At 36.3% G+C, this 21,893-nt stretch overlaps 1 protein-coding gene across 1 annotated transcript in view; it reads right to left on the reverse strand.

The window, feature by feature from the left end:
* CNGB3 (cyclic nucleotide gated channel subunit beta 3) overlaps nt 1-21,893 on the reverse strand; it is a 143,808-nt gene that overhangs the window by 103,834 nt on the left and 18,081 nt on the right. The gene's annotated exons all lie outside the window — the stretch shown is intronic.

Below are 21,893 nucleotides of genomic sequence, written 5' to 3' on the forward strand. Positions count from 1 at the left end.
CTCTTGTTCTTCATAGAGCCAGAAGTTCTGGCTTACTGGGGTTAAGCTTACTGTAGTTTTTATCTACAACAAAAAGGGAAGATTTTTTAGTTAGTAGATTTTATTATCATCATTTTTTAACAAAGACTCCATATTTTAGAGCAGTTTTAGGTTTACGGAAAAATTGAGCAGAAAGTACAAAGAGCTCCTGCCTTCTATCCCTCTCCCCTACCCTCCACCCTCCGTTTCCCCTATTATTAACATCTTGCATTAGTGTGGTACATCTGTTACAATGATGAATAAATATTATTATGAACCAAAGCCTATATTTTACATTAAGATTTACTCTTTGTGCTATACAGTTATGTGGGTTTTGACAAATGCATAATGATATGAATCTATCATCACGACATCATATAGAGTAATTTCATTGTCCTATAACTCCCCTGTACTCTACCTGTTTATCCCTACATCCCTCCCACAAATCCTTGGAAAACACTGATCTTTCTATGTCTCTATAGTTTGCCTTGAAGAATGTTGTATAGTTGGAATCATACAGTGTGTAGCTTTTCAGACTGGCTTCTTTTACTTAGCAATATTCATTAAAGTGTCCTCTATGACTTTTAGTGACTACACATTTATTTTTATCACTGAATAATATTCTATTGTGTGGATATACACAGTTTATCCATTTATCTAATGAAAGACATCTTGTTTGCTTCCAAAATTTGGCAATTATGAATAAATAAAGCTGCCATAAACCCCTGTATGCCGGTTTTTGTGTGGGCATACGTTTTCAAATTTGGGTAAGAGGTGTGTTTGCTGGATCATATATTCAGACTATGATTAGCTTTGTAAGAAACTGCTGAACTGTCTTCCGTAGTGACTGCACCATTTTTCATTCCCACTAGCAGTGAACGAGAGTTCTTATTGTTCCACCTCATTGTCAGCATTTGGTGTTGCCAATATTTTGAATTCTAGCCATTCTAATAGGTGTGTAGTGGTATCTCTTTGTTTTAATTTGATTTTCCCTAATGACAAATGATGTCGAGTACTTTCCATTTGTTTAGCTTTGATGAGGTGTCTGTCCAGATCTTTTGCCCATTGTTTTTTTATAATTGAGTTGGTTGTTCTGTTATTGTTGAGGTTCTTTTTAATTAAAGCATAGTTGACTTAATATAATATTAGTTTCAGGTGTACATAATAGTGACAATATTTTTATAGATTATACTCCATATAAAATTATTATAAAATGTTGACTATATTCCCTGTGCTGTACATTACATCCTTGTATCTTATTTATTTTCTAACTAATAGTTTGTACTTCTTAATCTTCTTCACCTGTCTTGCCTCTCCTCCCACCCTAAGGGGCTCTCCCTCAATCTGTGTTCAAGCGGTTGAATGTTTGAAACCTCTACTAGGAACACTACATTTCTTTCTGGTATATTTCAAAAGAATATTTGAATTGCAGTTCATGATTTTAAAATGGTTTTTATGATATTGTCCTCGTTTGAATCTCACAACAACCCCATGAATGAAACTACTTGTGATTATCCTCCTTTTCAGATGAGGAAACTGAGGTTCTAGCAAACTAAGAGGTTTGTCCAAGTCTGTAAGAACAGTAAGTGAAAGTTTGAAGAGAAGAATCAAGTTCCTTTAGTTTCATTTGTTTTAATCTATCATTCCAATCTGTTATTTATTTTTTTTAACCCAATCACAATTGTATCTGCTATCCTGTCTTATCTTGTTTCATTTATAGATTTGGGACTTGTATCATTTATGGCTTTCTCCTAATCACTGAAAAAAAAATGTTGAGCAGCACAATATAACACATGGAGTCTGTAGTTATGTCATTAGAGATCAGATTTATACTGGTTCATTTATTAAAATTTAGCAGGTATACTTTTTCAGAGAACTATGAATTCACTGAACACATTTCCCTATCTTGCTTGAGAAGGTATAAAAAGAGACTGTCAAATTCTTTTTTAAAATGAGGTTAATGGGACTTGAGTTTTAGCAACCCACATTTGCTATCTAAGGAGCGTCATTTATTTTCTAAGTGCTAAAACTCATATTTAACAATCCATTCTAGAGTTCTGCCAGGGACCAACATAGAACTGTGTGGTCTATAGCTTCCACATTCTACATCATACCCTTCTTTGAAAATTAATACATGTGCATATTTTTATATAGCAGATTCAAATCAGTTATAGTTGAAGATTCTTCTGAATGTTATTTGTTATTTAGATGTTCCTCAGAAATTAAATATAAATATAATTTTTATCAGGGCAAATGATACTTCTGAATCTACCTGTGTGTGAGCATTATTATGACCTTATAGTCAAGGGTAAGTAATTCTCTTTAGTGAGTGGAATAGAAAGCATATCTCAAGCTTGTTCTGCGTGGAGGCTTTGATTGAGTCAAGGACATCTTTTTAGAAAGAGAGGAAAAAATTGCCTATTGTTTGATTCCTTTGTCCCCTTCCCTTCCTAGCGCTTCCCCTCATGTTCGATGATATTCAAAATTTCTTAATAGGGGAAAATCTTTCCATTCCACAATTAGAATTAGGGTCAACTTGTTTTTTTTGGAAAAGAATTATATAATTTATGTTAAGATATAAATTACCAAGATTGTTTTATCTCCTGAAGTAGACTTAGGCATGGGGGTGTAGGTGATGGGGTGAGTGTTAGTGGTTAGTGGGAAGGGGTAGGGTGTTAGATGGAGAGAGTATTAAGAGCTTGGGATTTTCACTGTGGTGAAGAGGGTGGAAATAAGTTTAAAAAGCACTACCAGGGTGAAGTCAAGAGCCTCTATAGACCATGATGATAAATTTCAGCTACTTCACAGTTTAACACTGGGTCACTCTGGACTACAGCAAGTTTACAACTAAGGTGATAAAGATAGTTTGTCATTGAAGGTATTTCTCTCTTCTTTCTGACTTCTTTTCCTCTCTCAAACTTTCTCATTCTGGGCTCTTCTGTGTTCCCTCCCCTCCCCCCCCCACAGTCCTTATTTATGGTCTCCTCATCTACTTTGGCATATAATTTACTGTCCTGGGTGCTGGGTTTATTTTTCTCAGCTAATATTAGTTTTTTAAAAATAAGTAATCAGTGACAGGGGAGGTGATCATTTGGGTACAGCTTTGCATTTTGAAGGTTAGTGAAGTAGAATACTCCTGTAATTTATTTGTTTATCTGAAAGCATGTTTTAAGTTCCTCTCAAGTTGAACCTCTTTTCCTATTCCAACTATTGCACTTCAGTGTCATATTGGAAATTATAACAGAATTTAAAAATCATCTTCATCATGATTTTATATTACTGTGTTAATAAGTTAATTATAAATTAATTGGCTCTTATTTAAAAAAAACAATAGAATTAAGTTTATTTAATGTCAAAATATTGCATATGTGAACTATTTCCAACAGACCATATTTTAGCACTTTTTTGATTACTCTCAAGGTGAATGCTTTCACATTTACTTGTAAGTCATTTTTTTACTTGTTAGTTGCCAGTTTTGAAGTCATATTCTGTTTCTTATATTTTCGTATGAGCTTTTCATATATTATATAAATGTAAACATTTTCTCTGCTTATTGTGTCCCTGATAGTTTTTTTTTTTTTTTTTTTTTTTTTGCGGTACGCGGGCCTCTCACTGTTGTGGCCTCTCCCGTTGCGGAGCACAGGCTCCGGATGCGCAGGCTCAGCGGCCATGGCTCATGGGCCTAGCCACTCCGCGGCATGTGGGATCTTCCTGGACCTCCATGGTCAGAATGAAAAACGTATGTGTGTATTGGGTTGGTAAAGAGAGATGGGGGTGGGGATGCGGTGGACAGGAGGAGGAGAAAAACGAGAGCTTTTGATCATTTATTTTTCCATAATAGAAGTTCGCTGGGTGCACGCGATTTAATTTCTTTTCTAATCATTTTCTTCTACCCCTTAGTCATTGCTTTACTTTGATCTTTTTTCAGCTTTGCAATTATTCCAATAACGCATGTTGCTGCATTACATCTGGTGGATGGGCACTAGAGGGCAGTGTATGTGCATGTTTTTGGGTGCAAACCTTGATGCTGCTCAAAGGCAGTTCCGAGGAAAGTTCAAGCTTTGTTGTGACTGATTGCTGCTGTGCCTCTTTTTCTTAACAATCCATGCTTTGGTCCAGCAGCCCACAGTACAGTAGGAGCCAGTGCTAGGCAGACTATTGCCGACTGCCACGGAGCTTGTATCATGGAGTAAAACCTCCTTTTGGTCTTACACTATGAACTTGTTCATTCATTCATTTGTATTTTTCAACAAAGAGTGAGTCGTTCTGGTGTTATATCTGACTCTTGTGATTATGAGTGGTTTTTACTTTTAGTTTGTGCTATTTTTCAGATTTCCAGCAGTGGAAATGTATAAAATATGAGAAAGAATAAATGTTATAAAAATTAAGACGCCTTACTGTTTCTAGCAGTGAAAACTTATTGTCAGTTATTAAAGGATTGTGCTTTAATGATAGAGAGAGGGGAAAACATTGTCAATCAAGCTGTATTTTCATATATTGCTAAGCAGGGTTACTGAAAACTTGGCTCAGGCACTGAGCCAAGGAAAGTGTTGGTAGAGAAGAAAAGAAAAATGTAAATCACTGGAAATTAGGCTTATTTGAAGCTGCCCAGGTGGGAAGTTCTGCCTTCCGCCAAAAGACGAAAGCTTTGTCGCTTTTGCCACTTCCTTGAAGGTATTGCTCTGAAGGACTTTCTGCCCAGGCTTTGGAACTACATCAGGGACCTGGAGGCTACTCTCTAGGTGATTTGATCCACTGCGGGGAGTTGAGACAGGAGCTCTGTGTCGGGGGCATCCTAGCAGTGATGTGTTCCAAGTTGGAACTCAGAATACAATTTCTCATGATTAGTTCTACAGTCCTTTTCAAGTAGCACTGGTCTTAAATAAATGATGATCTAAATTGAATTCTGTAGGTCTACCTTCCATGTGTTACTTTTAACATTGTTACAATGGAAAAATGCATTAGGACTTTCAAAACACCATCTCTTTTTTTAAATTTGGGGGATCATTTGTATGAGCAAATGACAAGGGTAATAAGTCTCCTTAATTCAGAGGTCACTAGCATTCCAGGAACTAGAAATATGGTATCAGCAGCTACATTTAAGGACATATTAGATTTAAAATTAGATTGGGAATTAATTTAAACTAGCCCATGTCTAAGCATTTAGAGCCACAGACGATAAACTCCTCCCCATACCTCTCGAAAAGCATCTTGGAAGAAGCAAATTGCCTAGGAATTCTAATTATCTGAAGTTGTTTGCCAGTATTTTGCTTTGAGTAGAATTCTCATATGTATTTCTGTCAGTGAGTAGGCAGCTTTTTTCTTTGGCCAATTAAACTCAGGTCTTGGAAAGATTTCATTGTCATTGTTTAATTTTTGTTCAGTCTTTTACTCTATTTGCCTGCCAAAATTATGCTGAGGGTCTGTAGACTTTTTGAATTCTCCAGAGTGGATAAACCTCAGGTGTGAATAAAAGAAAAGGTGGCCCTTCCAAAGGTGTCCGTGCTCTCATCTTTGGAACCTGGAAATATGTTATGTTAATGGCAAAAGGAATTTGGCAGCTTACAGATTTTAAAATGGGATATTATTTGGGTGGGCCCAGTCTAATCACATAAGCCCTTAAAAGCAGAAAAACTTCTCTGATTGCAAGCAGAAGAGACTGTCAAATCCAAATACTGAGGGCTGGTTGATATCAGGGACATACCTGACATGAGCGTATGAGGATTCAGAGAAAAATTACAGCCTGAGTTTCTGGGATGAAGCTGCAGATGGTTTACATATGGCACCAAAGGTTTTGGCCTCCAGTGGGCAGTGAGATGGTGAAATGCTAGGCCTGCTAAATTTGTATTTGTCCCAATGCATGGAGTTGATCCAAATGCTGTGGATATAGTGAGACATGGAATAGGAACAGGCAGATGCAGAACCAGATGCTGACCTGAAGAAACCAAACAGAAGCTGGTTGTTAAACCCGGCTGAATTTTCACCAAGTTATTGATGAGCACCAAGTTATTGATGAGCTGATCTGAAGAAATCAAAACAGAAGCTGGTTGTTAAACCTGGCTAAGTTTTCACCAAGTTATTGATGAGCAAGAGTTGTTAACTTCTGAACTTTATTGAAGCCCTCTATTAGTAGTGAGCTAAGTACGGTAATTTAATCGTAGTTGCCTGCATAAATTGTCTGTTAATCAGAACACAGTTCCTTCCATATTGTAGCTTATATTCCTCAGTGAATCTTTTCAAAATTGTCTTTGTAAAGTCAGGAGTGAAGTACTTTGTCAGGTTCCATTAAAACCAAATATTTGACCTAAGAAGAATACATTGATGATCGAGTAAAGATTGCTGTGCCTAAGGGGGCCAACTAGGCAAACAGCCCCTCTTCCCCTCAGATTAATGTCTGAACAAGGCGTGTTTCAGTCTACATGAACCATATGTTACATTTCTAGTTCCTTTCAAAACACATGTTGGTACGGTTTAAGCAAAACATTCATTACTTTAAAAAATATCCCCTGATTCTAATTTTAAAAGCATGTGAGTAAATGCATTGCTCGTTAGTGGGAGAAAAACACTGCATTGAGCTCCAAGTGGGGAAAAGTGTAACAGCCTTGAGAGCTCTTTCACGTGGCCACCATTTGTATCTTAATCCTGCGAGAAGCACACCTTTCACCAATTAGTTTTGCCCTGAGTAGAAAGCTTACTGTGTCCCATAGCCTGGTGCTTTTGTTACACAGAGAGATGCTTACCGAAGTCCAGACTTTAACCACTGTTTTCCTTTCATTTGAGTCGTAACTCATGTCCTAGACTCTGGAGGTGACTACTGAGTGCAATCACCTCCGGATTACCATGTCTTCTCAAAATCTGGTTGTCACATGAGTCATCAGAATGATTGCAGTTGAAACCAACAATTGTAGAGAGGAAATCAAATGCATAACTTCTACTTCTTATACTTGTGGAATCAGTTAAAGCATGAGGGTCCAATTTTGTTTTTGACTCCAAATAGCTTAAAAGCACATTAAATTGTGAATTTGCTGTGAGACATTGTAAAAGACTTGGTGGTATTTTGTGATAAAAATTTTGTGAAATCAGACATGGAACTTGATCAAATATATTCATGGAGGAAGATGTGCAGTTACTTAAGAGAAATTAACTTGACAATAGTTTAGATTTAAGAATTTTAAGAGTGAAGTAAATATTTATGGGAAAAGCATTATCTTCCCTCCAAAATTATATAATTTGTGGATCTCAATCATTCAATTATTCATTCATTCACTTATTGTATGTCTACTATATGCCAGGAGTCTTCTGGACATTGGGAATATAGAAGTAAACATAATGAAGTCCTTACTTTCTGGTAGGGAGAGACAGACAACACAGACATTTAAAAAATATAGACTATGTCAGGTGATGGTAAATGCAACAAAGAAAAAAAAAATCAGGGTAATGGAGTTGGAGAAGTGAAAGACACTGCTATTTTCTATCGGGTGGTCAGGGAAGGTCCCTCCAATAAGGTGAAATTTAAGCAGAGACTTTGAAAGAAGTGAGGGAGGAAGTTTTGTGGAGATCTGAGGGAAGCCTGTTCGGGTGTGGCTGGGTCAGAGTGAGAGAGTGAAAGTGGTGGGAGCTAAGGTCAGAGGAGCAGTGGAGAGGTTGGTGGCAGGGGAGATAACGTAGGGCCCTGTGGGCCATTATGAGGACTTCAGCTTTCACTCAGAATGAAATGGGAAGCCACTAGAGAATCTGGAGGAGAAAGGGATGATTTGCATTTCAACACAATCACCCAGGCTGTTCTGTTGAACACAGATTATAGGGAGCAAACAGTGGAAGCTAGGTGACCAGTGAGTAGACCTTGTAGCAGCTGTGTGTGAGATGCTGAGATGTGGTCAGATTCTGAATATGTCCCAAAGGAACAGCCAACAGAATTTGCTATTGGATTGGCTGTACTGAATGAGAGAAAAAAGAAGGTGAATTTTTGAGCAAATGGAAGAATGAAAGTGACTTCTACTGAGAAGGGGAAGACATAGGAAGAACAAATTTGGAAGAAGTGAGGGAATTAAGGGACATGTCAAATAGTCACCACAGTGGAAATATTAAGTAGGTAATTGGTATGTGAAACTGAGGTTCTGGGGAGAGATCTGGACTGGAGATATAAATTTGGGAATCATCAGGGTATCAATGTTGCTTAAAACCATAGGACCAGATAAAATCACATACTAAGAGAATGTAGGAAGACCAGAGGAGGGGTCTGAAGATTGTGCTTGGAGCTTTCCAAGTTTAGAGGTTGGGGAGATGAGATGGAGCCATCAATGAATGGTGAGGAGAATGTCCACTGAGATAGGGCATAAATCAGAGAGAGAGGCATCTGGCAAACCAAATGAAGATAGTATTTCAAGAAGGGAGTGAGGGATCAACCCTGAATTGCTTCTGATGGGTAGAAAAAAGCAGAACTGAGGCCCGGCCATTGGCTTTGGCAACATAGGAGGTATTGCTGACTTTGGTAAAAGTGGGCAAAACCAATAAAAACGTTCACAAAAGTGGGAAAAAAACTGGTGGAATGAAGGAATAAAATCCTGGTTGAAACAGGGTCATGAAGACATGGGAGGAGGGGAAATAGAAAAAGTGAGTATAGGTAATTGATTTGAAGAGATTTGCTGTAAGAGGAGCAGACAAATAGGACAATAGCTGATGCTCATGTGGAACTAAGGGGGGCATTTTGTTGCTGTTGTTTAAATGCGAGAACTGCTACAACATGTTTAGATGCTTATAGAAATGATCCAACAGAGAGGTGGTGAGGGAGAGAAAGGGAACACTGCCCGAGTGACGTCCTGAGTAGATGAGGGGGATGGGCAGTCCTGGAGGAATCCGCCTTGAAACACGGTGTGTTCAGCTCATCCACTGTAATAGGAGCAAAGGCTAATTAAAAGGGTGCAGGCCCAGGGCTTCCCTGGTGGCGCAGTGGTTGAGAGCCCGCCTGCCGATGCAGGGGACACGCCCAGGTCCGGGAAGATCTCACATTCCGCGGAGCGACTGGGCCCGTGAGCCACGGCCGCTGAGCCTGCGCGTTCGGATCCTGTGCTCCGCAACGGAAGAGGCCACAACAGTGAGGGGCCCAAAAAGTGTACAGATCCAGACACACATTACACTTAGTGGTGGAAGCATGTGGAACTTCTGATGGCTTCTGTTTTGTTGGCTTGTCCTCTTGCTGCTTTTTCCTTTTGGCACAGTTGTTTTTCTACTGTCTGTCAATGCCTTACCATGACCAGCATTTGGGAGGGCTCAAAACAGGCCTGTTTTTGTGAGCTGGATGCCCAGATAAGGGCTCTGGTAAACAGTTGCATAAAAAAAGTTAGAATAAAATGAATCATTAGGCTAGGTAGAAGCGATTTACCTAGCTGATGGTTGGCACATAAACTAGTTGTGAAACTATTCCTTGCTTCAGCAGAATTAGGGTGAACATTTATTGGAACAGAATTATTAGACATTTAAGCTCTCAGTTGCATTTTTTACCACATTATATAACAAACTGGATATTATGGGATGCTGGAAAAGGGTAACAATAAACGAAAACATTACCTTTCATATAAAGATAAAGGAAAAACTGGCAAGACATATCATGATTAGTGAAAACAGCCATATTTGAAAAGATTCCTATATTTAAAATGAGAACAGTTTTCAGGCATTAAACTATATGTACTCATAAAATTTCTATCAGAAATTAAAAAAAAATATATATATATATGTTTCACTTTGTGATCCCTCTTCTTGAAATCTACTTGGAGCAGAGTAAAATATACAATGTTTTATTCACAAAGCAATTATCGTCAGCTGCATATAATAAGTGCCAGACCCTGTGCTAAACATTTGAGATAAAATTGTCAACCTCTCTGGCAATTGCCCCACTCTAGTAAATGAGCAATTCCCCATAACTTTGCTGACTTGCTGAAACATTCAAGTACCTTCCTTCCTCAAAAAGGGTGGAGAGAGTGGGGGGGTGTCTGATAAGCTTCCATTTCCCATCCTGATTCCCACAGGCCAGCTTACTTTTAGGTTGCTTATGGGGTTGCTCCCCTCAGCTTATCTGCATAGCATTTTTGCTGCTTTTTGAGAACTGATATGCTGCAAATCACTGTGCTAGTTTTGCTGATCCCCATGGCTGAAATTGTCTCTCACTAGGTGGGAAACTCTTTTTTTCTTTTTCTTTTCCCTTTCTCAGGTGATTCAGCTCTTTTGTCTGCTGCTGTCACCAGGTAGGGAGGTACCCCCTCCTTCAACTCTACTCCTTTGTCTCATCATGCTCTTGTCTCCTGCTAATGCCAGTCCTAGGCAGACCCATCATTTTCCTCTTTCCAAGGAGATAAAGATTTTAAAAAACACAATGAGTCATCTAGTTATTCTCTCACATTAGGGAGCTTCCATTTTACCTTCTTTTTTTTTTTTTTACCAAATCTTCCAACTTCCATCAGTCAATGAACTTTCAAATAGAATCAACAAAACCTCTTTTCTAGGCTCTTGCTATTTATGCTATTTGGACTATTATGAATGCATTAAAGAGACTGGCTATAAAAACATGCTGTTCAAATGGAAGACTGCTTATTAAATAATATCAGACAAAAGATATCTAAAATAACTAAAATATAATATCTAAAAAAATACTACAGTATACACACAAATCCTAAAAATAACAAAAATACTGAAAGGAAATGTACAAAGTTATTCATTATAATCCACAAAATATTCTTTAGTTTTGATTTTGTTCTCTATATGTGCTTCACGTTGGGAACAGTAATAATGAATATTTTTCCTGTGGACCACATCTCTAATTTTATAATGGAATTATATTTTTTAACAGTCAACTTGTTTAGAACTAGCCTACCCTTTTAAGGCAGAGATGGTAGCTGTGTTTTGTTTGGCCTATAGTTTAAAAGAATTTCGAATTATTTTGGTAGTATTCATTTTGGGGTTTTCTTAAAAAAATCAGATAATATTGGCATCACTGGACTCATTTTTCCCTATGGCATCTCTCAGCTGGATTGGCTCTTTAAGGGAAGGAGGAATCCCTGGGTGCACTCCAATTCACCTCAGTATCCCCTCTTCTCCTGTCTCTTATCATCTTGCTTGCTCTGTTGTTTCCATATCCTGTGTGCTTTATACATGGGTATTATTTGCCTGCCTCATAGTAATCTGAATTTGTCCACTTGCATAATTTTTAAAAGCTTTCAAAAAACCCACCAATTATTCTATGGTTCCCTTCACTGTACTAGGTAAATAAGTAGATCTATTTTTTTTAGAAGTCACAATTTAGGTGTCATAAAATAATACAAAATTTGTCTATTTTCCTTCTCTTTATGACAAAAAAAAAAGTAGACACAAATTCTCTCTGCTCTGGTTGTCTATGGCAACAGGCAACTGACATGTCAGAAGTGATTTAAATAGGGTCACAAACTGTGTCTGTAGACTCGTTCCTCTCTCAAGGCAACTACGCATATTCATAAAATTTTTGTCTTCTGTCTGCTGACTCATGTCTAACTGCCTACTAGTAAATCACTCTTGATGTTTCTGATACTGGTCTGTTTCATCTTCATGTGCCACATATAACTTCTGGCACAATATTAATGACTTTTAAGAGTAGAAAGTACAGGTGGAGACTTTAGCAGGTAATTTGTCACCAAATATACTCATATATTATATGTATATGAATAATGTATACATAAGGTATGAATATTATATTATATATAATATGTGCATATATATACACTACTAATAATTACTTTTTTTTGAGATCAAGATGGACTTTCAGATTGCGCTGTATTGAGTGTCAGGATTATTATTTTAATCCTGGGATTACATGACATAGTGGTTTTGCTCTATGCTATTAGGTAAGTACATTGTACTTCTGGTATTAGATTTTAAAAAGAGGAAAATAAAATTGTGGTAGTAACATATCACAAAGATATCAACTTGATTGAGTCATTAACAGTTGTAAAGTATCGTAATGAAAAAATTTTAATGTCTGTTAATCCCCGAATAAAATAATCAATCCCCAAAGAAAATAGCAGTGAGAAATTTCATATGAATTTTCATTCATAGCAAAGAATTTTCATTGCTTATTTTGTCTCTTTTTTTTTGCTTATAATCTTTTTTGTAATGAAAAGTTTTTTGTTTGTTTGCTTTGCTTTTGTTTTACATAGTAAAATGTATTAAGCTCTTGCTTTTTTGCTTCTGAAGTTTGAATTTGGGGATTAATGTACCTTTCCAGGTTATGAAGGGGTTTGAACCTCTTTTCCTAGTACTTGTGCTGTTTCACTATTTTACATTTAAATCTCTGATTCATTGGGAATTTATCCTTGTGTGCTGCACGAGGGACAGATCCAATTTTACTTTCTTTCTATATGGCTATCCGCTTACTCTAATACCAGTTATTTAAATCTACAATTTTTGTACTGATTTTAGACGCCAACTTTATCATACACTACATTTTTATATGCAGTTAGGTCTATTTCTGTATTCTCTATACTATTGGTTTAGCTATTCATGTGCCAATGCCACACTATTATTTTTATTACAAAGGTTTTTAAATAGGTTTTAATATTTGGTAGGACTTATACCACCTACATTACTCTAAAAACTCCATTTTCAGCGTTTTCCTCGCTATGTTTGCTTGTTTGTTCTTCCAAGAAATTTTATAACCAACTTTTCTAGTTAAAAACCAAAAAGGAAAAGAAAAAAAATAAAAGGAAGAAAAACCAAATACCTGTTAGTATCTTTATTATTCTATAAGTTTGGTGTGCAATATTTTCATTGTGTTTCCTTTCTGAATATTTTCTAATTTCACTAATGATGCATTTGTTGACCCAAGGGCCACTTAAAAGTGTGATTTAAATTTTAATTATGTGAGATTTTTCAAAAATTTAGTTTAAAAAAAATTAACTTCTAACTTTATTGCATAGTGATTAGAAATATATTCAATGTGAAATCTTTAAAATTTATTAAGACCTACTTTAGGTCTCAATTTATGAAATGGTCACTCCTAGTGAAATGGTTCTCTGTCCTGGATGGACCTTGGAATCACTTGAGGAGTGATTTTCAGACACACTAAGGCCTAGAACCCACCCCAGACCAATGAAATCAGTATCACTGGGTGTAGAACACAAACATTTGTATTTTTAAAGAGCTCCTGGGAGATTTTACAGTGTACCTTGTTTGTTCGCTTTTTTTGTTTTACATAGTAAAATGTATTAAGCTCTTGTAATGTTCTAATTTTTGTAATGTTCTAAGTAAACTTGAAATAACTGTTTATTCTTCAGTTACTGGATATAAGGGTTCTCTAAATTTCTTTCAGATTTAAATTGTCAGTTGTGCTGTTCAAATATAATATATCCTTAATGAATTTTTAAGTGTTAAGTTTATGAAAAAACAAAAAGAAGCATTTTAAAATCACCCATCTAGGAGCATGGAATCATCAGTTTCATTTTGTAATTGACAGAATTGCTCCGTGCTCTCTCTGTCTCTTGTCTATCATCTTACAATATTAAAATCATATATGTTTAGGGTATGGAGGTTAAATACTCTATTTTAATTAAATTAGTGTTCTTCAAATATATTTTAACATGCATGTTTAATTAAGAAGTTCTAAAATTGATCAAATTCTTAATTCTTTTTTATGCCAATCACCCTACTGTAGAGGGAATAGTTTAGTTCCATCTCACTTTTTACCCTTAATTTAGACATTATTATAATTATTTCATGGTGTTAATGTATATTTCTATTTATCCACATGCTTGCCATTTTCTCCACTCATTTCTTCTTGAATCTCTGTGCTGGATTGTCTATTTGCAATCAGTGGCATTTCTGTTCCTTTTTATACTTTCCCATGTTATTGTAGTGGCTGAAAGCCTGGGAACCTTATTTTTAAGAATCTCTTGCCAGGAGGGTTCTGATTTAAATTCCACCAATGAGACACATTTGTAGGTGATTTGAAAGTTAAAAGGAAGGCACAGTTCAGTTGTCATCTGGCAGAAGACCAGAGCATACTTCCTTAGAAGCAGCAGATCTTCTGAACCTTCTTCAGACTTTATATTCTACTGCCTGTCTCCAGCTTTGAAATTAAGGGGCAGCTGTGGCTTTGGCAGCTACTTTCTGCACTTTTCTAATTTCTGTGTTGCAGTCTCCACCCTTGAACTTTGCTCTCCTACCTCTTACAAAAATTTTTAAACTACAGAATTCCTTGTATTTAATTACTTCTCATTGAAATATTTAGAATAAATTCTTTTTTCCTGACTGATCCCTGACTACCCCAATTTGAGTCTTTCCTCCTCAGATAATTTTTCTTTTCCTGAAGTATACGTTAAAAAACTTCTAAGCTCCCTTCAGTTTTGCTTGACTGAAAATATCTACACTTTACCCTCTTTTCTGAACAATAATTTCACCTGGTATAGAATTCCAGGTTGACTATTACTTTTAGAACCTTGATAATGCCATTCTACTGTTTACTGGTTTCCATTGTTGCTGTTGAGAAGTCAGATGTTTGTTAGTTTACTTCTCCTATTTTATGTGATCTGTATTTACTTTCTGGCTAATTAAAAAATCTTTTTCTTTTGTACTTTTAAGTTTTATTAGAATATATTTAGGGTTAATTCATTTTATTTATGCTGATTTGGGTTTATTTGCCTTACTGAATTTGAGGGCTACTATGTTTTATCAATTGCATTATTTCTTTGAATATTGATTCTCCGCCATTCTATTTATTATCTTTTTCTGGAATTCTGATTATCTGCATTTTGTACCTTTTCATACTTTCCTCCACACTTCTTATTTTAATCTCTTATATTTTCCATCTTTTTTCTTTATGGTGGAAGTTGGGGTGATTTCTTCAGATTTGTCATCCACTTTGCTAACTCTTCAACTCTGTCTAATCTGCTGTCTAACTCACTGACTTTCTAATTTTAGAGATTATACTTTTCATTTCTAGATGTTCTTCTCAGTTAACTTGCAGAAATACCTTGTCAATTCTGACAATTTCTGGTTTGTTGTTTCCTATCTTATTTTCAATCTTCTCTTTTATTTCTTTTAATGTACATCACATACTTATACAGAATACTGTTTTTGATAATTTCATCATCTGTAGGTTTTCAAGAATCTGATTCTGCAGTTTTTTGTTTCTGTTGTCTTGTTCAGCGATTTATTTCCTCATGTGTTTAGTAATTTTTGACTGTGAGTTCATGTTAATTGAAACTTTATCAATAGGGATACTTTGAGATGTGGTTTTAAAGTTTGTTTTCTTCCAGATTGTATTGTTTTTGGCAGATGTCTGGGATCTCAAATTTAATTGTTTTAAAATTTTTTAGCATCATTTTTTATTCAGAATATAGATAGTATAAGAATTCTTGTTCTAGGTCTATTTGAATATTGGCTTATGGCTAAGAAATTTTTTTCTTCCCCTTCCTCTTCTCCCCTTCCCTTTCTTCTCTGCCCCTTCCCTCCTCTGTCCTCTCCTCCTTCATTCCACACCCCCTGCCTCGCCCCCAATTTTAAATTTCTTCCATTTTTCCCACTCAAAGTCAAGACAAAGGCAAGTATTACTCAAGATGTTTCCCTCTGAGAAGTAGTTTACCCTCCAGTGGGTTACCCTGTGGAATCCTAGTTTTATGAAAGAGTTTCCAACCTGTTTTTTGCATCCAGTTTAATCCCAGGTTTTGTTTCACTAATGACACATTTCAACTCAGATCTAGGCTGTAGAGTTTGGAAAAATCCTTGGGGCAAACAGCAGTTCTTGAAACTTTCTATCAGTAGAATTTATTTTTCACTAGCTCAGGCATGCATTCAAATGTAGGTTTTATATTTTACCTAGTAGTTTTAATTACATTCTCCCCAAAGAGTTTTCTACAAATGTTTACTCTGCCATATTGCTAGAAATATAAGTTAGCAATCATTATTAAAATGAGATGCGAATCTCTTGTTAAAAGTGTTTGCAATGCCTAATTATAAAAGTATTGCTTACCATAGAGGAAAATTCTAATTTGGGGCTAAAAATAATAGTGCATCATTTTTTATTATGCATCCTACAGAATTAGCACATGTGTAGCTGATTTTATTTTTTTACATGCTTATAAATTATTATGGTATAAATAGTATTTTATTTTTATAAACTTGATAGCTGGCATTCCTTTTCTATTTCAACTATAAAGTCACATATGGATTTTTAAGCATCTTTACAGCAGTGATTCTTGCTTTTTCTAGCTACAAGACAATACACGTCAGTGTTTATGAGTGCTGATAAGATTCTGAATTCTATTCTGCTCTCATTGTTCCTGCTGTGATATGACTGCCTATTTTAAAACCACCCAAATAGAGACTGATTGCTATTATGAACAAAGAAGACTATTCATAGAAATAACCTTCTTTCTTGGCATTATGGGTAGCAACGGTGATGAAAAGCCATATACTATAACTGTAAAAGTCAGTCTTGCAGTGCACCCCAGTCATGGGCATTGAACTTTTCACTTGCTTGTTCATCATTTAACCACTTAACCTATCAGGCATTCAACTCTGTCTCCTTTTCAGACATAGCTATTTGACATTTCCAGGCAAAACACATCTTTTGTTTGCTATTCATTAGTGTCCATCAAAATGCACTTTTTTATATTAAAAAATAAGAATGTGCTGAGATGGAATGCCAGAAACAGGCTGTTTTTCTCGGTAATGGACAAATGGCATCAATGGGACTTTCCAGGGGTGAACCCCATGCCTTTCAGAAGCTAAATGATTCATCTGACAAGATAATGAATTGGTTGCTTTTTTCTGGGAAGATGTGCAAAGAATATTTTTCCCCTGGATAAACAACTTAGAGAACATTCTGAAAGGATATAAAAAAAGAATAAATAAATAATCTAGTTTAACACAAATGGATTCCAGTCAGAAATGTGGATATGTAATACTTGGATATCTTGAAAAGAAATATCCTCCTGGGCTGACATGTATTTGAGATAAGTATTATTACTGTGGCCAGAAAATTAGTTTTAGGTTCTATTTAGAATCTTATTGAGAGTTTGATGAAAAAAAATCACAGAATCACAGAAGTGATTTTGTTTTATGAAATTCACATCTTTATGATAATAATGTCAACTTTACTGACCCCTTCTTTTTGTGTTTATATAAAGAGCTAAATAGACATAACATGTGAATTTGGCTTAGGCATATAACCGTACTCTTGTATCCTTACAAAACAATATTTGAGACAAGGGAGTATTTTATAAACAGGATGCCCAACTTTGTAAATAGTTAACATTAGAATTTCTGTTATGTGGCATGATGAAGAAGAAGGTCATTATTATGTATGCCCAAGGGTACTGAGGCTCTATGTTAGAGTTTTGGGTAAGGCTGGGTTCGGTGATGTCTTACTTGTTCAGACTGCTATAACAAATACAATGGACTTGTGGCATATAAACAACAGAAATTCATTTCTCATCATTCTGGAAGTTGGAAGTCTGAGATCACTGTGCCAGCAGAGCTGGGTTCTGGTGAGAGCTGTCTTCTGTTTTGCAGGATTCTTGCTGTATTCTCACATGGTGGAAAGAGGACAAGAGAGTTCTCTAGGTTCTCTTTATAAGGGCACGAACTCCATGCATGATGGGGTCCACCTCCTAAAGATCCCATCTTCTGATAATGCCACATTGGGGGTTAGGGCTTCAAAACGTGAATTTTGAGGGAACACAAACATTCAGTCCATTGAAGGTGAGATGAGAGGACTGTGAAATGGTGAGAAAAGACTGCATTTTAGCATCAGAAAAACTTTCAGTTCCTTTATGTGAGTAATGGAGGTGGTGTGGTAATTGATTTTATGTGTCAACTTGACTGGGCCACAAGGTCCCCAGGTATTTGGTCAAAAGCTATTCTGGGCTCATGCAGCTCAATATTAGAAAAACAAACAACCCAATCCAAAAATGGGCAGAAGACCTAAATAGACATTTTTCCAAAGAAGACCTACAGATTGCCAACAAACACATGAAAGGATGCTCAACATCACTAATCATTAGAGAAATGCAAATCAAAACCACAGTGAGGTATCACCTCACACTGGTCAGAATGGCCACTATCAAAAAATCTACAAACAGTAAATTCTGGAGAGGCTGTGGAGAAAAGAGAACCCTCTTGTACTGTTGGTGGGAATGTAAATTGAAACCACCACTATGGAGAACAGTATGGAGGTTCCTTAAAAAACTACAAATAGAACTACCACATGACCCAGCAATCCCACTACTGGGCATATACCCTGAGAAAACCATAATTCTAAAAGGTACATGAACCACAATATTCATTGCAGCACTATTTACAATAGCCAGGACATGGAAGCAACCTAAGTGTCCATTGACAGATGAATGGATAAAAAAGATATGGCACATATATACAATGGAATATTACTTAGCCATACAAAGGAACAAAATTGAGTTATTTGTAATGAGGTGGATGGACCTAGAGTCTGTCATACAGAGTGACGTAAGTCAGAAAGAGAAAAACAAATACCGTATGCTAAAGCACATATATGGAATCTAAAAAAACAGTACTGATGAACCTAGTGACAGGGCAGGGATAAAGACGCAGTTGTACAGAATGGACTTGAGGACACAAGGGAGGAAAGGGAAGTTGGGATGAAGTGAGAGAGTAGCACTGACATATATACACTACCAAGTGTAAAATGGATGGCTAGTGGGAAGCTGCTGCATAGTATAGGGAGATCAGCTCAGTACTTTGTGACCACCTAGAGGGAGGCCATAGGGAGGATGGGAGGGAGGCTCAAGAGGGAGGGGATTTGGGGATATATGTATACTTATAGCTGATTCACTTTGTTGTACAACAGAAACTAACACAACATTGTAAAGCAATTATACTCCAATAAAGATACTTTTTTAAAAAGTTAAATGCTTTTACACGACTCAGATAATTGTTTTTTTTAATGCCCTCTAGAAATTGTCTATGTTATAAGCAGAAACTCATTTTAACTGAAAATTACATCATAGCTAATCTTTCCTTGTGCACTTTGCAATAGTCTTTGTGCCAAAGCAATAGAATACAACAGATATGTAAAAAAAAAGGAACTATTCTAGGTGTGTCTGTGAGGGTGCTTTTGGATGACATTAACATTTGAATCTGTACACTAAATAAAACCGATTGCCCTCTCTAATGTAAGTGGTCGTCATCCAATCAGTTGAAAGCCTGCCTGAATAGAACAAAAAGGCTGACCCTCCCATGAGTGAGAGGGATTCCTCCTGCCTGACTGGGCAGGGACAATAGCTCTTCCTGCCTTCAAACTTGAACTGAAACATTGCCTCTTCTTGGGTCTTCAGCTTGCAGCTTTCACACTGGAATTAATACCATCAGTCCTCCTGATTCTGAGACTTGTAGCCTGACTGGAACTATATCATTGGCTCTCTTGGGTCTCTATCTTGCTGACTGGAGATCTTAGGAACTTCCCAGCCTCCACAATCATGTGAGCCAATTCCTTATAATAAATCTCTTTATATATATAATCTTGTTGTTAAAAAAATATATCCTGTTGTGATATCTATATCTATGTCTATATCTATATCCTGTTGGTTCTCCTGGTATCTACCCCTGCCTGTCTTCTGTTGAGTGTGACAGAAACTAAAGGCATAATCAATAATATCACACTGCACTTCACACACAGAGACTGCAACATCCACAGCATGCATTCTCCCCAATACAATAGGATGATATTGATCATCCTAAACACATAATTCCTACTCAAGCCATGACTCAGGTCAGAGGATAATGTAAATGCACTTAGAATAAAAAAATCTACCTTTAAATTTTATTTATTAATAATTAACTTTTTTTGTTACTTCAAAAATTTGAAGTGAGAATCATTCGCTCACACAGCATCTGTATTTAGTGCCTGCAATCAATCAAATCCTTAATGTTTTTCAAGGAGAAAGAGCTTTTTAAAACCTGGCCTTGCCCAAGTTTAAAACTGTTGATTTTTAATAACTGCAAATACCAAAATCATCTTTACTCATTGAGAGTATTGCAAAATAACACTTTTAATAGAAAGTTATTTTATCATTGATATTTTCTAGTTATGTATAGAAACTCTGCTCTCTAGGATTCAAGATGTGGTACCACTGATACCCATGAAATCAAAACAGGAAGGCTTTGGTAAGTCCTCCATGGTATTGGAAATTAAGATTCCCAGTAATATTAGTCAAAAGTGACACGGGAACTTCCAGTGACCCTTTTAAGTTGCTCCTTCAATACAGCTGGTTCTCCCTCAATCTTGAGGAGAAGTGTGGCCAGCCATAAAGCCAGAGCTTTAAACTAACTTGGGTCAACTCAGTTTGTCAATAATTCTCAAGCGACTTTGCTACCTATACTGCAAAATGAATAATCAAACATTCCAGAGAATAATCAATTCATGAGTACAAGAGTCTGAAATAGGACAGGTATGACTGGAACAGGGAGATGGGATAACAGGGAAGGAATTGTGTGTTGGGGAAGACAAAGTAAAACAGGTGGGAAGTATACAAAGCGGTGTCAAGGAGTTTTGTGTTTTTGAGATATGACCCATTTTCTGCGTAATTGAAATGTTTGCATTTTCGTATTTCAGAAGAGTGAAAGTACTATACTGGGTTAAGAAGAATACATCCCTAAAAATGTTAGTTGTGGCTTCCACTTCAGTCCTTTGAAAACCTATATATCACCCTGGTTGTTACACAAAATTAAATATACTAAAATAAATGCTAGAAAGAGAGATCAGTTCAGTAGGTTAAGATGTTGATTAAAAATGAGTGTATTGGTGGGAGCGAGGAAAAAGTTCCACTCAGGGATCTGAGTCTTTTGCAGTCTGATCTTGGCAGAGCTGACCTATGATTATAGGCAAACTAATTAACCTTTTTGTGCCTTGGCTGCTTATCTGTGGAGTAAAGACAACAATGACTCACTAACAGGACTGTAAATCATCTGTAAACACCAACAGTTAAAGAAATAATATAATTACTTACCCCAGTTGTGAGAGTCTAATCTTTACTTCAGAGTTTAAGTACCTTCTCTCTGCCTAAATAATATGTCAGGCTTAATTTTTGTCAAACTTTTTTTTTTGTATGTGCAGTAGAGTGAACTTGTGTTTATTTTCATATATAGTCAAATATATGCTTAATGAAAATGCACTCTTTCTGATGCCTATTGTTCAACCTAATACACCGGGTCCTAGATTATCATGGTGACACCTATTGGCAGCACACAGTTTAATACAGTAGAGCTGCTGAGAGAGAAGTGGGAATGGGGGGTGAGGGGGAGGAATAGGTACTTTTAACTTCTTTATAAATGACAACTCTTCTTGCCTATTAAATAAGAAGGGTACACTTATTGCAATTACGTTAACTATAGTCAAGCAATTCAAATTGGATCAGCAGGCACATAAACATGCTAAGAAGTGGCCAGATGAAGGAGCTTCTTGTTGGGCTTTATTGTGGATTCACTGATTCACACTGACATTGCCATCTTCTTTGTGATATTTCCAGTAATTTTGTAGGAAGTACTTATATAACTGTATTCCTTCAGTGGCAAAAAGATTATCTGCTTCTGTAATTATTCTTGGTTATCATACCACACTTTCTTTAGCAGATGAAGGGAAATAATAATCAATCTTCTGGAACAATAAAATGTTTACAGAATTGGAATAGCCATTTCTTTATGAATTCAGAGAAGAGTCATACATTCTCTTCAAGTCCTTTTTAAAAAATTCATGCCTAGTAAATATGTAAGCTGTTTTCAAGCTGATACTAATGACTCAGACACGTGACTACAATGTTTTTGTTGGTGTGCTATGGCCTATGGACAAATGGCTGCCTAGAGATCCTGGTTAGTGGCCA

This window comes from Phocoena phocoena, chromosome 17, assembly GCF_963924675.1.
Source record: "Phocoena phocoena chromosome 17, mPhoPho1.1, whole genome shotgun sequence".
Taxonomy (NCBI): Eukaryota; Metazoa; Chordata; class Mammalia; order Artiodactyla; family Phocoenidae; genus Phocoena; species Phocoena phocoena.